The sequence below is a fragment of the Taeniopygia guttata genome, chromosome 12, assembly GCF_048771995.1.
Source record: "Taeniopygia guttata chromosome 12, bTaeGut7.mat, whole genome shotgun sequence".
NCBI lineage: Eukaryota > Metazoa > Chordata > Aves > Passeriformes > Estrildidae > Taeniopygia > Taeniopygia guttata.
The window spans coordinates 15,490,970-15,503,271 of NC_133037.1; the positions used below are offsets into that span (position 1 = coordinate 15,490,970).

A 12,302-nucleotide genomic window follows, 5' to 3' on the forward strand; every position below is an offset into this window, starting at 1 on the left:
TAGTCATTGTACAATAATACTGTTGTTTTCCTTCTTATCAATTTTGCTTCTTTATGTAGGAGGTAATGGAGGGAGGAAAAACATTCACTGCTGTTGTGCCCCTGTTCTAAACCTCAGAGGAGGTCAAATGAATGTATAAGTTAACAGAATTGTGATGCTGAGAAGAGCTTATAAATTTTCATCTTCTGTCTGAAAGGCCAGTTAAATACATGGAAAATAGTGAAACAGGAAGAATAAGTTCTGCCTGCAGTGATCTTTGTCTTCAAAGAAAGCCAGAAGGCTGAAGGAATAGAAGGAGGGTGTCTTGAAAATAAAAATCATTAAGCCAGCTTAAGAAATATAGAAAGTCTGAAGAGTACAGGGTATATGTATGAAGAGTACAGAGAAAGAAGAGTTGAAATAACTGTTTATGGTCACAGCATACAGAGTCCATGAAACTCAGTTCTGTATCATACCTTTCAGAAATGGAATCTTTTATCTGCATAATGGCCACACCAAGCAGGATGGGAGCAGGAATACCCTTCACTGAGGCAGTGGGTGACAGGTGTAGCCTGGCTTAGCAGAGCAGAGGAAACTTCAGGCAGCCAAGAGTTCCCTTCAGCCAGCCCTGATCATTTCCATGGTGCTGGAATTGCCTCCCCACCACTGACCTGCTGCACTCAGGAGCTCGGGCAGGCCAGCAAGTCCAGCCTGCTGCTGGGAGCGGGGCAAGGGGCCGGAGCAGGGCTTTGTCCTGCTGCTTTTGAAAGGCAGCAGGACAGAGGCAACTCCTCTTGTCTGCCCAGATCTCATGATTTGCTTTACTTTACCTTCTATTCCTTTATTCCCCTTCCTCCCCTTTCACCCTTATGAGTTCTTTTCTCCGCCATTTCAAACTATCAAACTATGCAGGCAAGGTTTACAGCTTCCCTACAGGTTCCATTTTGCAGACTTATACCTTTATTTAATAATTACAATCTGGTTGTCCTATCCTCTTTTTCTTGAGCACCAAAGGAAAACTGGTACTCCCCATCCTTCCTTTTTAACTCTGCAATATTTTGCCTTTGCATGTTACAGCCTGGTATGAGGCACTACAGGGCAGTGGCCACCTCCATATACAGCATTTTCCTTTTCTTATCTCTGTCCTGAAACCCTTTTGGTATCTCCCTCGTGGTGCCACAGGTGAGCAGTATCCATATGAAGACCTCTGATAATTTTATATGCTTGCAAAATATCCATTCCCTTGGGAGGAACCCCAAACCTCAGTGCCTGTTACCATGTCTCACCTGGCACCAAGAGTACATTCTATAGATTTAAATGTTTCACAGTCATCCTTAATTTTAACAGCTTTCTCTCCCATTATATCATGAATAGATATTTTCCGTATGCCTCCTGGCTCTCTGTGTTATTTACAGAAGGGCTGTGTTGAAGTCGGATCTGTTATTTAATTAAAACATTGATCAAAATATCATTTCCATGAGTCAAAAAAAACACATCCACATTCAGGAATTTGAGGTTATTTCTGCTTTGTTCAAGAATTGGAATAAAAAGAGAGAACTGAAAATTACAGCAGCAAGTTTTTAACATTCCAATGAAATATAAGAACAGAATTACATTTTTAAATTGCTTTACTCTTAGTTGTCATGATGAAGCCATGCAGTTGCTGACTGGTTTTGATCAGAGACAAAGACAGAATCCTAAACTTTGCAATTACTTATGTGGTTTACTTTTTTTAACATCAAACACACAAGTTTATAGCTGGAAAAAAGTAGCAATGGGGAAAAATTTTATAACTGTTAAAGTCAGCACAAAACATGAGATGGAGAATTTGGGATTGGCAGTACACTGCTTTTCTGAAACCTGTACCAGTTACTGCATTCCTTCTGTAATCAGTGGTCACAAATATCCTTAAGGGAAAAATTATAGACAAAATGCTGCTGGTAAACCTTGAGATATTAAACACAGATTTTCCTCACATATTTAAAAATATTAGCAATACATTGCAAAAAGCATGGGGTACATCGTTAGGTGGGAATAAACCTAAAATTGCCATGGGAGATGTGTGTGTCTATCTACATTTTAAAAAGCTGAATTTTCAATTGTAAATGCATCCTAATTCCAGTTGTTTACTGCAGTGAACAGAATATTAATATTCATTAGTATAACTTTCTGAGGACACTAATTATTGTCACAACTCGTTGTCTCTTGGTTAGGTTTCTGTTCAGTCCCACAGCATCCATTTTAATTTCTGGTATGTTTTTATCACATTATATCTGAAATGCCAGTGACCAGACAGATGAAGTAATTTGTAAAGCCTTTCTTCAGAGCTACCTGAAATTTAAGCTTTTACATATTGCCTCTATGTGCATTAGTGAAGAAATGTAGTGGAATCTTTATTATATCATTTCCTGGAGCTGTTCCCTGTGGTGGTCCAAAGCAAGGTACCCACCTACCTTGAATAAATACAGCTTTAAACCCCGGGCCATTGTAACAAAACATGGAAGATTTCCCCTGTCCTCCTGCCTCTCTGTCAAATAATATCACTTCTTTTTTGGGGTTCAAATGGTGACACTTCCCTGTGTATCGGGTAGTTCTATTTCAGCTATTTGCTGACTCATGTTTTTCCAAAATATTCAACTCAGCATATCTTCTGTGTGTCTGAAGCAGCACAAAGAGCTCAGCCTGGGGCTTGGTTCTCTCCAGTAATGGGCATTGTTACTCATCAATAGAACTTGGAGGTTTCCAACATTTTTTTCTAAAAATTGTGTTTTGCAGCAGTTCAGTTTCCAGCATGAGCCATAAGCCTCCTGTAGGTTTCATTGATGTCATTGCTTCTCATACCCAGTACTATTTCTTCAAAAGGCAACTACATCGCACCAGAGCAAAAGGGCAGTGTTTCTCTTAAATAAAGATTGGGCTATAATGAACAGGTAGAAAATTCTGTTTTAAATAACTATCTAGAAATATATCATTTATCTATAGGAAATACTGAAAGAATTTAAATATATAAAAATCTCAATTTTAAATATATTAATTATCGAAATTGAGAGTATGTCATTATTCTAATGGTCTCTCTATTTGTTTGCCCTTCTCATCTGGTTTCCATTTTCTTGCTCACGCTTGGTTGCATTTTCCATTTCCATATAAAACACTATGTACTTCTCTAAAAAGTTAATGCATCTTTTTTTATGCTTCTCTTGTGCTCTGTTTCCATCTCAGACTGTATCAGAACTGACATATGAAAATTCAGCTTGATCTTACAGATAAAACTGGTGGTTTGAAATGTCAGTGGGGAGACGGGGTTGGGTTCCTGTGACTTGCTGCTGATATCCCTGTTGTTTGGGGCCTCAGATGTTTTCCCCTTGGTTTTAAATTTAAGCAGGAATTAGTAACAGGATGCCTCTCTACTGAGAGACTGTCTCAGGAAGGAGATGTAAACTGAGGACACAAATATTTTTAAGCATTTTAGTCAAAATGAAGGATTTGTTGGCAGCTGGGACAAGAAGACACTTTGAGGACAAGAACAAAGTTTGCTTGTGGTTTCCTCTTAGATTTAAAAATTAGTTGTCTTTGCCTGTTGATTCGTATTTTTCCCATTACAAACAGTAGCATCAAATTGTTTGGGTGAATTAATGGACAATGACAAAAACTATCTGTACAGCAGTTCTGCAGCTACCAGTGAGAGTCTGAAGGGGCAGAATGGCAGGATAAATGTGTGTGTGTGTATGGACAGATATCGAATTTTTAAGTTTAACTATTAATACCATATTGGTATTTCTGATTATCACCTTTCTAGAGATTTATAATGCCAGAGTGCACAAAATTCAGAATTGACTGTGAGTCGAAAACACCCATGAAGTGATTAATTATGTTTGCTTTATGGTCTGATGGGTATTTGTGGCCAAACTTTGACAACTCCAAACAAACAGGAGTTGTGTATCTCCTGACACTCCAGCACAGTTTCCCCTGTGTCATCTTCCAGGCGGGAAATGTTAAAAACAGACAAAAAAGACCTCTGAGCAGGTTATGGCTCTGTGTATGGTTTATAAACATTTCTTGTTGAAGGAGAACGTTGGCGGGGTTTGTTTTTTTCCCAGGATCAGACAGACTTTGCCAATCATTTTTATTATGATTTCTCTCTGTTCTTCACATTAAATGCTCTGTGTTCCCTTTCCTTTAGGAATTGTAGGAATCATCAAAAGGCTGGAGAACAAGTAGAGTTATTTCTGAACACTGAGTTTTGTTTTCATGATACAAGATGAGCAGTTTGGGGCTGGGGACAGAGATGGGTTCCCTTGTAATTCCTGTTGTACCGCTAGACAATCCCAGCTTCCCTCTTGGACTATCCTGTGGAAATGCTTGCACAGGCTTTGATATCAATGATCCCTGTGGGTCCCTTCCCACTCTGAATATTCTATTTTTCTATTATTTATTTGCTACTTTTTCTGTATTTCATGACCTTTGTTTCTCTTACACAACATGAATTGTCCAAGGTGGAATAAACTGACTTTGTTTCAGCAAGCTGGGACATTTTATAAGGTCCATTTACAGTGAGTACTTTGGGAACTGAATGTTACGGTATTTTTGTCTCATGGCAATTAGCAGAGAAGATCCTGAGAGTTAATAAGGATTGAACTGTTAGACAACAATTCTGAATTCATACGGATATGCCAGAGATCAGAAACGTGATTTTGGAGGTCTAGGAGCTGTACAACTACAATTGGAATTATTTTAAGAGGTTTTAGCAGGCACAATGTGCATAGTCTAGACAGTGCTACTTCTGCACTGGCAGGGGCAGCTGCAAGAAATGCTAATGCAGGAGCTGAATCCAAAACAGGGAGGGGGGAAAATAGGAAAATCCAAAGGTGAAGAATATGCTGGAGGCTTCAGATGTTAGAGCTCAGTGTGTTTGGGAAGAGTCATCCAGAGGTCTTTCTACAGTGGAAAAATGAATATTGAAGTAATCAGAACTCCATTTTAAATAACATGATTGTGCTTGCCTTTCTTCTCGAGTTTTCCAAGGGATTGTCTGGATATCCCTTATAATTCCTGCTGTGGGACTCACCTGGGTTCGGGAATGAAGACTGAGTGTTACAGCCTTGTTTTTTATATAAGCTGGGGGTAACTCTGTGTTTAAATTCTGGGAATGGAAATCTTCCTTCTGTCTGTTGCTTTAATTTCCTTTTTCTTGAACTATTTTTACTCGAGAGGGTTGAGGGCTCCTTCCTCAGATCTGTCTGTGTGAAAGGCTGGTGCTCCGGGATCCTGGCTGCAGTGGGCATTATTCCACAGCTTTTAGGACAAACCTCTTGCTTTGTACACAAGGAAAACTTTAAACATTCACCACGTTTGCACACAGGAATGTTTGGGTCACTTTACTTCCTTTGAGCTTTAAAAACACAAGAGAACTGAACTGATTGCTTAGGAAACTGAAGAAGGAAAAAGAGAAGGTTTTCCTTTCAACTGGGCTTCTACCAGAACAAAACATACTGTCACCAACAATGTTGAAATGTTTCTGCAAGGCCAGCAATTGAAATTCAAATTATGAAATGCCTCAAGTTTTTTTGAGAGTGAATGAAATGCACTGGCAGCTGCGCTGGTATTGTCAGTGAGTGCTCTTTGTGTTGTTGCAGTACCTAAGCAATGAAACAAATATTTATCCACACGCATCACACAACATTCCTGGGCAGTGCAACTTTGGCCTTTATAAACCAAATAATGCGGAGCATAAGGAGATGTTTTTTGCCTGGTAGCCACCTGTGATTTCTCTTCCTGGATACACTAAAGAATTCTCCCTGCTGCCCTAAATTCTTTTCTACTCACCAGTACACAGATATTTGACTCAAAATCCAATTTGTTGTGAGAGATTTGGTCAAAAGTATAACAAAGTTTGCACATGTACAATGCTACAGGTTTTTAGTGTTTCTTATTTTTGCTTCCACTTTGTTTTTTTCGGGAGGTTTTGCAGCTTTCTTTTGGAAGTTGTTGAGTAAATCAAAGTTTGAGGATAGTTGACCAGTTTTGCAAGCCTGTTATTTACCAGTGGATTGACAACTTTACACTCTCACACATACAATAATTATAAATTGGTGAATCTCTTCTTGCAGATGTTTGTGTCTTCTCAAGAATATTTCCTGTGTCCCTCTTGTTTGTGCTAAGGATGTGTTTGGAAGTCTGAAATGTCTTGTTGTTGACAGCCAGATCTAAAGGACTGTATTTGGATATGACATTAAAAGAATTCAGTGGGTTCAAAGCTTTCAAGGGATTTTCAGCTGGACCCATTCCTGCTCTTGTTGATAGCAAGAGGCACTTCAGCACTGCATGTTAATATTTATTTTCACATAAGCAGCTGTTAATTGTAAATAACCAGAAAAATGAAAGCTACTGGGTGGCAAATTTCTGTGGAGTCTGTCCAAAATGTAATTCTTTGTAGAAGAGGATGGATGTCTTGTGGGAAAGGTTTCAGTGTATCTGCAGTATATGTTTTATAGAAAATATAGGTCCATAGGTAAAGCTTTACTTTTTATCTAAGTGACAGACTGACCTCTCAATCCATTTAGAGCTCCTTGTGAGAAATGAAAACGGTATTTGGGATATTCCAGGTGGGTCTGTGGATGTACCTGTCTTTACCAGGTAGGATAAATTTGCCCACACAGAAGCAAATAACTCTTCAGAACTTCAAGAAAGATTAAAAATGCACAGCAGTAAATGATGAACATAAGCTGAGTACCTTGTCTAAAAACTTTCTTTAATCACATTTTTTTAAAAGTAAATGTGTAACCTTCAGCTAATTTAGATGAACTAGATGTTCTTCATTGTGTCCTATGGTTTATTTTTAAAATTAATCTGCCTATTTGGAAAAAAATGAACACAGTGGTAAAGCCAAGTCATTAACTAAATTCAGATGCTTTTGTTTAGATGACGTTTAGATTGTCCTGTCTGGATGAGCTTAATAATGTAGACTACAAAAGCAATTTGGGTCACATTTGATAATCAACTTCTGTGTGGTATTTCAAATCCAAGTTGCTTTATGCAATTCTGGAACCTTTTATTGAGACATTAAAAAGGCTTAGAGAGAATCTTGCAGCAACTTTTATACACAAAAAATAAAGATCTATGAGGTATCTTGCTTCTGTTTTAATGGAAGAAAACAGAAACTTGGCTTAATTTCTCTCCTAAAAATGCCTTTCCTGCAGTCTACTTCCTTCAGATTATTGAAAATTTGGCTCACAATTCTTTCTTCACAGATTGTTGATGCTTCATGCTGCTCTGCAATATGACATCTTTTTTCCTTCCATAATTTTTCATCTCTGTATTGTCCTTGGCTACTCATCATCCCTTGCTAAATTAGCCATCTCTGCTGACTTCCACACAGTGCTGTTCATAACGTTTATCATCAAGAAATATTTAATTATACCTAGCTGCAGAGGGAGGGCAGGGGACTCAAAATACAACAGAATGAAAACTAATATATCAGTAAAGTTGTGGAGGAAGAACAGAACTGCTGAGCTCTGCTGGTTTTCTGGGTATTTCCCCCAAAATAAAGGGGGCAGTGTCAGTGCTCTCCCACAACATCCCAACGAGTTCCTGTGCCCTGGGCTTGGAGCTGGGCCAATCCCTGTGCCAGGGCCTGGCTCCAGTGCCAGCTCAGTGTTAACACAGTGTGTTTTAAAATTTAAACAAAATGACAAAAAAGCCCAAGAATTTTAAGCTAGTAAAATGTAGGGCTTAAAACATTCATAAACTAGTGGAACTCTCTTACCTCGACAATTTTAAAGAGAAATACTGGAGAGAAGATTTGTCTCTTGCCCAACAAGAAAAAAAGTGGAAAAAAAAGTATCTGCAGCCTCTATGTTCCCTGTTTATGATCTACCCCTTCCTGTTCTTCCTAAGGTTTTGTGTTCATTTAATTCTATTTTTCCTCAAAAAAATAAACCTCCAGTATGTATTTCAATTTATTCCCAGTCTGCTGTAATTAAGTTGCAGATAAACACATGGTTGCCATATGAAAAAGTGATATTGAAAGGAAATGAGACACAGAATTTTGTGTACTCAGGCCTTGGTTATGCTGGGTTGGCTCTTCTGTAGACCTACAGCCTAGATCCAATTAGGAAAAATACAAAAATTATGGAAAATTATTGGTCACATTGTGAGCATGGTGACAAACTGAGTCATGTAAACTCATGGTGGAGTTAAGCATGAAAAATAATCATTTTATGTAAATATGGAAGGAGGAAAATAAGTGGCAATGGAAATAGAGCAGGGACCAAAGTAGAGAAGCTGTAATCAAGGGAAAAGGAAAGGAAAGGAAAGGAAAGGAAAGGAAAGGAAAGGAAAGGAAAGGAAAGGAAAGGAAAGGAAAGGAAAGGAAAGGAAAGGAAAGGAAAGGAAAGGAAAGGAAAGGAAAGGAAAGGAAAGGAAAGGAAAGGAAAGGAAAGGAAAGGAAAGGAAAGGAAAGGAAAGGAAAGGAAAGGAAAGGAAAGGAAAGGAAAGGAAAGGAAAGGAAAGGAAAGGAAAGGAAAGGAAAGGAAAGGAAAGGAAAGGAAAGGAAAGGAAAGGAAAGGAAAGGAAAGGAAAGGAAAGGAAAGGAAAGGAAAGGAAAGGAAAGGAAAGGAAAGGAAAGGAAAGGAAAGGAAAGGAAAGGAAAGGAAAGGAAAGGAAAGGAAAGGAAAGGAAAGGAAAAAGACAAAGCAGAGGGGCTTCCCTGGCAATGAGCAAAGCCACTGGATTTGGGGCTGGTGGTCAGTGGTTTCAGGTACATGTGCAGAGCATGGGCTGACCTGCAAGGGGTGGCTGCAAGATTGAATCTTAGCAAAGGGATCAAGTCACAGGTCTGGGCTGATAAAAAGGGCAGGTCTGAAACCAGGTGGGTACAGAACACTTTTTATCCAAGTAACCAACCAGCTGTGCCTGTGCTGCTGGAGGAAACCAGGCATGTCCTGAGCCTGGCAGAGATTCTGGTAAATGTTTACAAAGATTTGCCCTGTCCAGGGTGGCATTCAAACTGTTGTTTATAGAATCCCAGGATGGCTGGGGTGGGAAGGGACCTTTAAAGATCATCTCATCCCACCATCCCAGGTTGCTCCCAGCCTCCTCCAACCTGGCCTTGGACACTTCCAGGGATCCAGGGGCACCCGCAGCTGCTCTGGGCACCTTGTGCCAGGGCCTCCCACCCTCACAGGGAACGATTCCTTCCCAGTTATCCCATCTAGCCCTGCCCTTTGCCTGTGGGAAGGGGTTCCCTGTTCTCCTGTCACTACTTGCCATTGTCATACCTTCTTACAGGCCCTCAAATCTGCTCCCAAAATTCTCCTTTCCTCTTCTAAAAAGTGAGACTTGCATGCTGGCTGTGTCACTTGTGATTTTCATTTTAAAAGCAGAGGACTGAGCCTGACTGAGCAGGGACTGCCACGAGGACAAAACCACTTTATCATTTTAGACAAAACCACTTTGACCTTGTGCTCTTCTCATCCTTGGTTCCACCGGCGCCGGAGGTTTGGGTGATTGGCATCACAGGGATCACCAGCAGGACTTGTTTGCTTGAGGAACTTTCCCTCAAGATGGGAAGAGGGGAGCTGTATTTATTCTGAGACTTAATTATGAGTGGTGAAGCTTCATAAATCCATTCTGAAAATACAGTGTTTCTATGGGGTGTAATTTAGTTGAAGGGTTCTTGGTTACAATTCCTTTAGTTGCACAAAGTGAGAAACTTCCACTTTCTAAATGTGCCTTTACTGGTTTAGTGAAACTCATTTAAAAATTTACTGATGTTATGGCTCTATTGGGATTTGAGGTCTTGGCGCTCCCAGCTGTGTGTGATTTCAGTGGGTGATAACATGGCCGTAGTTGAGCAAACCATACTGAGAAATTACCCAAATCAGAGCCTTCTGGGCAGATTTAGAAATTGCTTCTCCCTGAATAGGAGCTCATTGTACCATAACTCTTTATATACGTACTTCTTCCAGAACAGCAAGTTCAGAATTAGCAGTAAAAGGGAGCTGTTGTTCCAGCTGGGAGCAGTCTTGTGTTTTCTTGCTAAGTGGGACAGAAGCAAATTTATCTGCTTTTATCTGGCATCTCCCTTGACAATTTTGTTTTGCATTTAGCTACAGCTAAAGCTCTTAAGCTGAACACATTTATAACATTTTCCTTTGCAGAGATTTCAAGTGCAGAAAATTGCAGTGCAGCTTTAAACAGCTGCAGAATAATATATTTTGTTGAGAAATAGCTGCTACAAGTGTATTCCCTGGGATGGCTTCTTGTGTGTGTAAAATCTGCCATGGGAGCAGGGCAAAGCTGTGCACTCCATCACCACAGTCCCTTTGTGGTTTGAGACTATTCCTGTTTGAGACAAAAGTTCCCATAAGATTCCCTGCTTGGGCTCCTGAAGGAGCTGGAAAAACAATTCCCGTCTAGGAGTAATAATAATAGCTTGGGCTTTTGGTTTGGATCATAAGCTGACATTTAAAAGTCATCTGAGGAAAGATATTTCTTGATTAAACTCAGGTTTTGCTTGCTGCAGTTGAGGCTGATCCTTCCCATCTGCTATCACATCCTTTATGGGATCTCTTTCCCTGGCCTTGGGTCTGGTTTACAAGATCCCTCAGGAGTTCCTGACTTTCCCAAGAGATCTTTCAGTGGCTCAGCTCATTCTGCTATTCTGGTTTTATTGCTCAGCTTTTCCTTAAGGAAAACTTGGAAAGTTGCTCAGCAGAGAAGATGAGGTGGTAATGTGGTACCCACAGAGTGTTTGGAATTGGGGATCTGTCCATGCTCACCCCATGCCTGGCTGTTCAGTCAGCTGTCAGATCCCCACATCTTTAACTGTGGGATTCAGAAGCTGTATTCTGTATTTTCTGTGTGCAATATAAGAGGCAGATTGTGTGACTGCATTTCCCAGAGTTCATTCCTGGAATTGTCAGTATTTAGAGTTGCTGCCTGAGCCTGGGTGTGGCAGCTTTGCTTCCTGTCCCCACTTGGTGTTGGTGGAAGGTGGGAATAGCAGCCGTGATCCTCGCACGGATCTGGGCTTGGGTTATAGCAAACAGGGATGTAGGTATTTGTGGTTTGGCTTTTTGTGTGTTTTGTGGATAGCTAAAATATGATCTTTCCCACTGAAAAGCTGGATTTAACCCAAATCCTGTGAATTTCACACAGGATTGGCTTCTCACAGTACTCAGGTTGGTTGCCAGAACCCCAGCTCTGAGGGGAGGCACAGAACAGCCCTTGCTGTGTGCTGAACTCGCTGGAGCTCCCTCTCCCAGGTACAGGGAAGCTTTTCCACAGAAAGCCATACACTGGGCTTTCCTTGAGTTGTCTGTGGCTTCCACAGAATTCCCCCTCCCCCAGCCTGAGGGGAACGTGCCAGCTGCACAGGAACTCCTGAGACAGCCCTGGGAGCATTTCAGTGGTTTGGCAACTGTAACTCTTATCTGGTTCCCTCTGATCTATTTTCTTTGGTGATTCCCAAATGTCTGGGTGTGGGTGGATGAAGTGTGACTCGGTGTTTAGCTATGGGATACTCGGGATCCCTTGTAAATGAGGGATGCAGGAGCTGAGTTCCAGGTAGAAGCTAATTCTGCATTTCCAGTATCTACTGCTCGGAGCTAAAGGATTGCTGGATCCTCCCAGGCCTCTGACACCAAGCTAGGAGAACTCATAGTAGAAGTCAGGCATGGGTTATTGAGGAGGAAAGCCTGGAAAACTTCTTTTGTTATCAGAGGGGCATAATTCCACAGGGAGTGAAGTTGGAAGAGGATCCCTGCTCTGCTGGATAAGTGACCTTTGATCAGCCACACTTCTAACACTGTAACTGCCCTGCTCAGTGTCCTCCCTTCTGTGTCTGTGTTCCCAGGATAGATCATGGTTGTTATCCTTGCAGTAAATACAGTACTGGATACTGGGTAGAAATTAAAATGAGCAAATTCCATGTGCTGTATGTCATTTGGCATCCTGCACAACCCCCCTCCCCCTTCACTTTGTCAGAAATTCCTAAACCAGAGCAAGGTCACATCTGGTAGCAATTTTGCTCCGCCAGATGAGGCGTAATCCATAAAACCAAACTTATGTTCTCCAGTGCTGCTCAAAGCTGAGCTCTCCTGCTCCTTTTTCTTAAGACCTGCTGCTTGTACTGGGAGCCCTGTGGAATGATTCAGGCTGGGAGTCTTTTCACACTTTATAAACTGCAAGGTTTGGAACACAGCTTTGTGTTCAGCACACGAGGTAGGACAAGCAGGGCCCAGCCTGGAGTCTGTGGCTCCATTCAGTTTCCTTTTCCAGCAGCACGTCCCTGCAGGATGCTGCTCCTTGGTGTCTGTGCATCC

The 12,302-nt window shown here is 41.0% G+C and overlaps 1 protein-coding gene across 3 annotated transcripts in view; it reads left to right on the forward strand.

The window, feature by feature from the left end:
- The window catches only part of CENPP (centromere protein P), a 113,166-nt gene that overhangs the window by 97,810 nt on the left and 3,054 nt on the right, over window positions 1-12,302 (forward strand). The window lies entirely within an intron of this gene.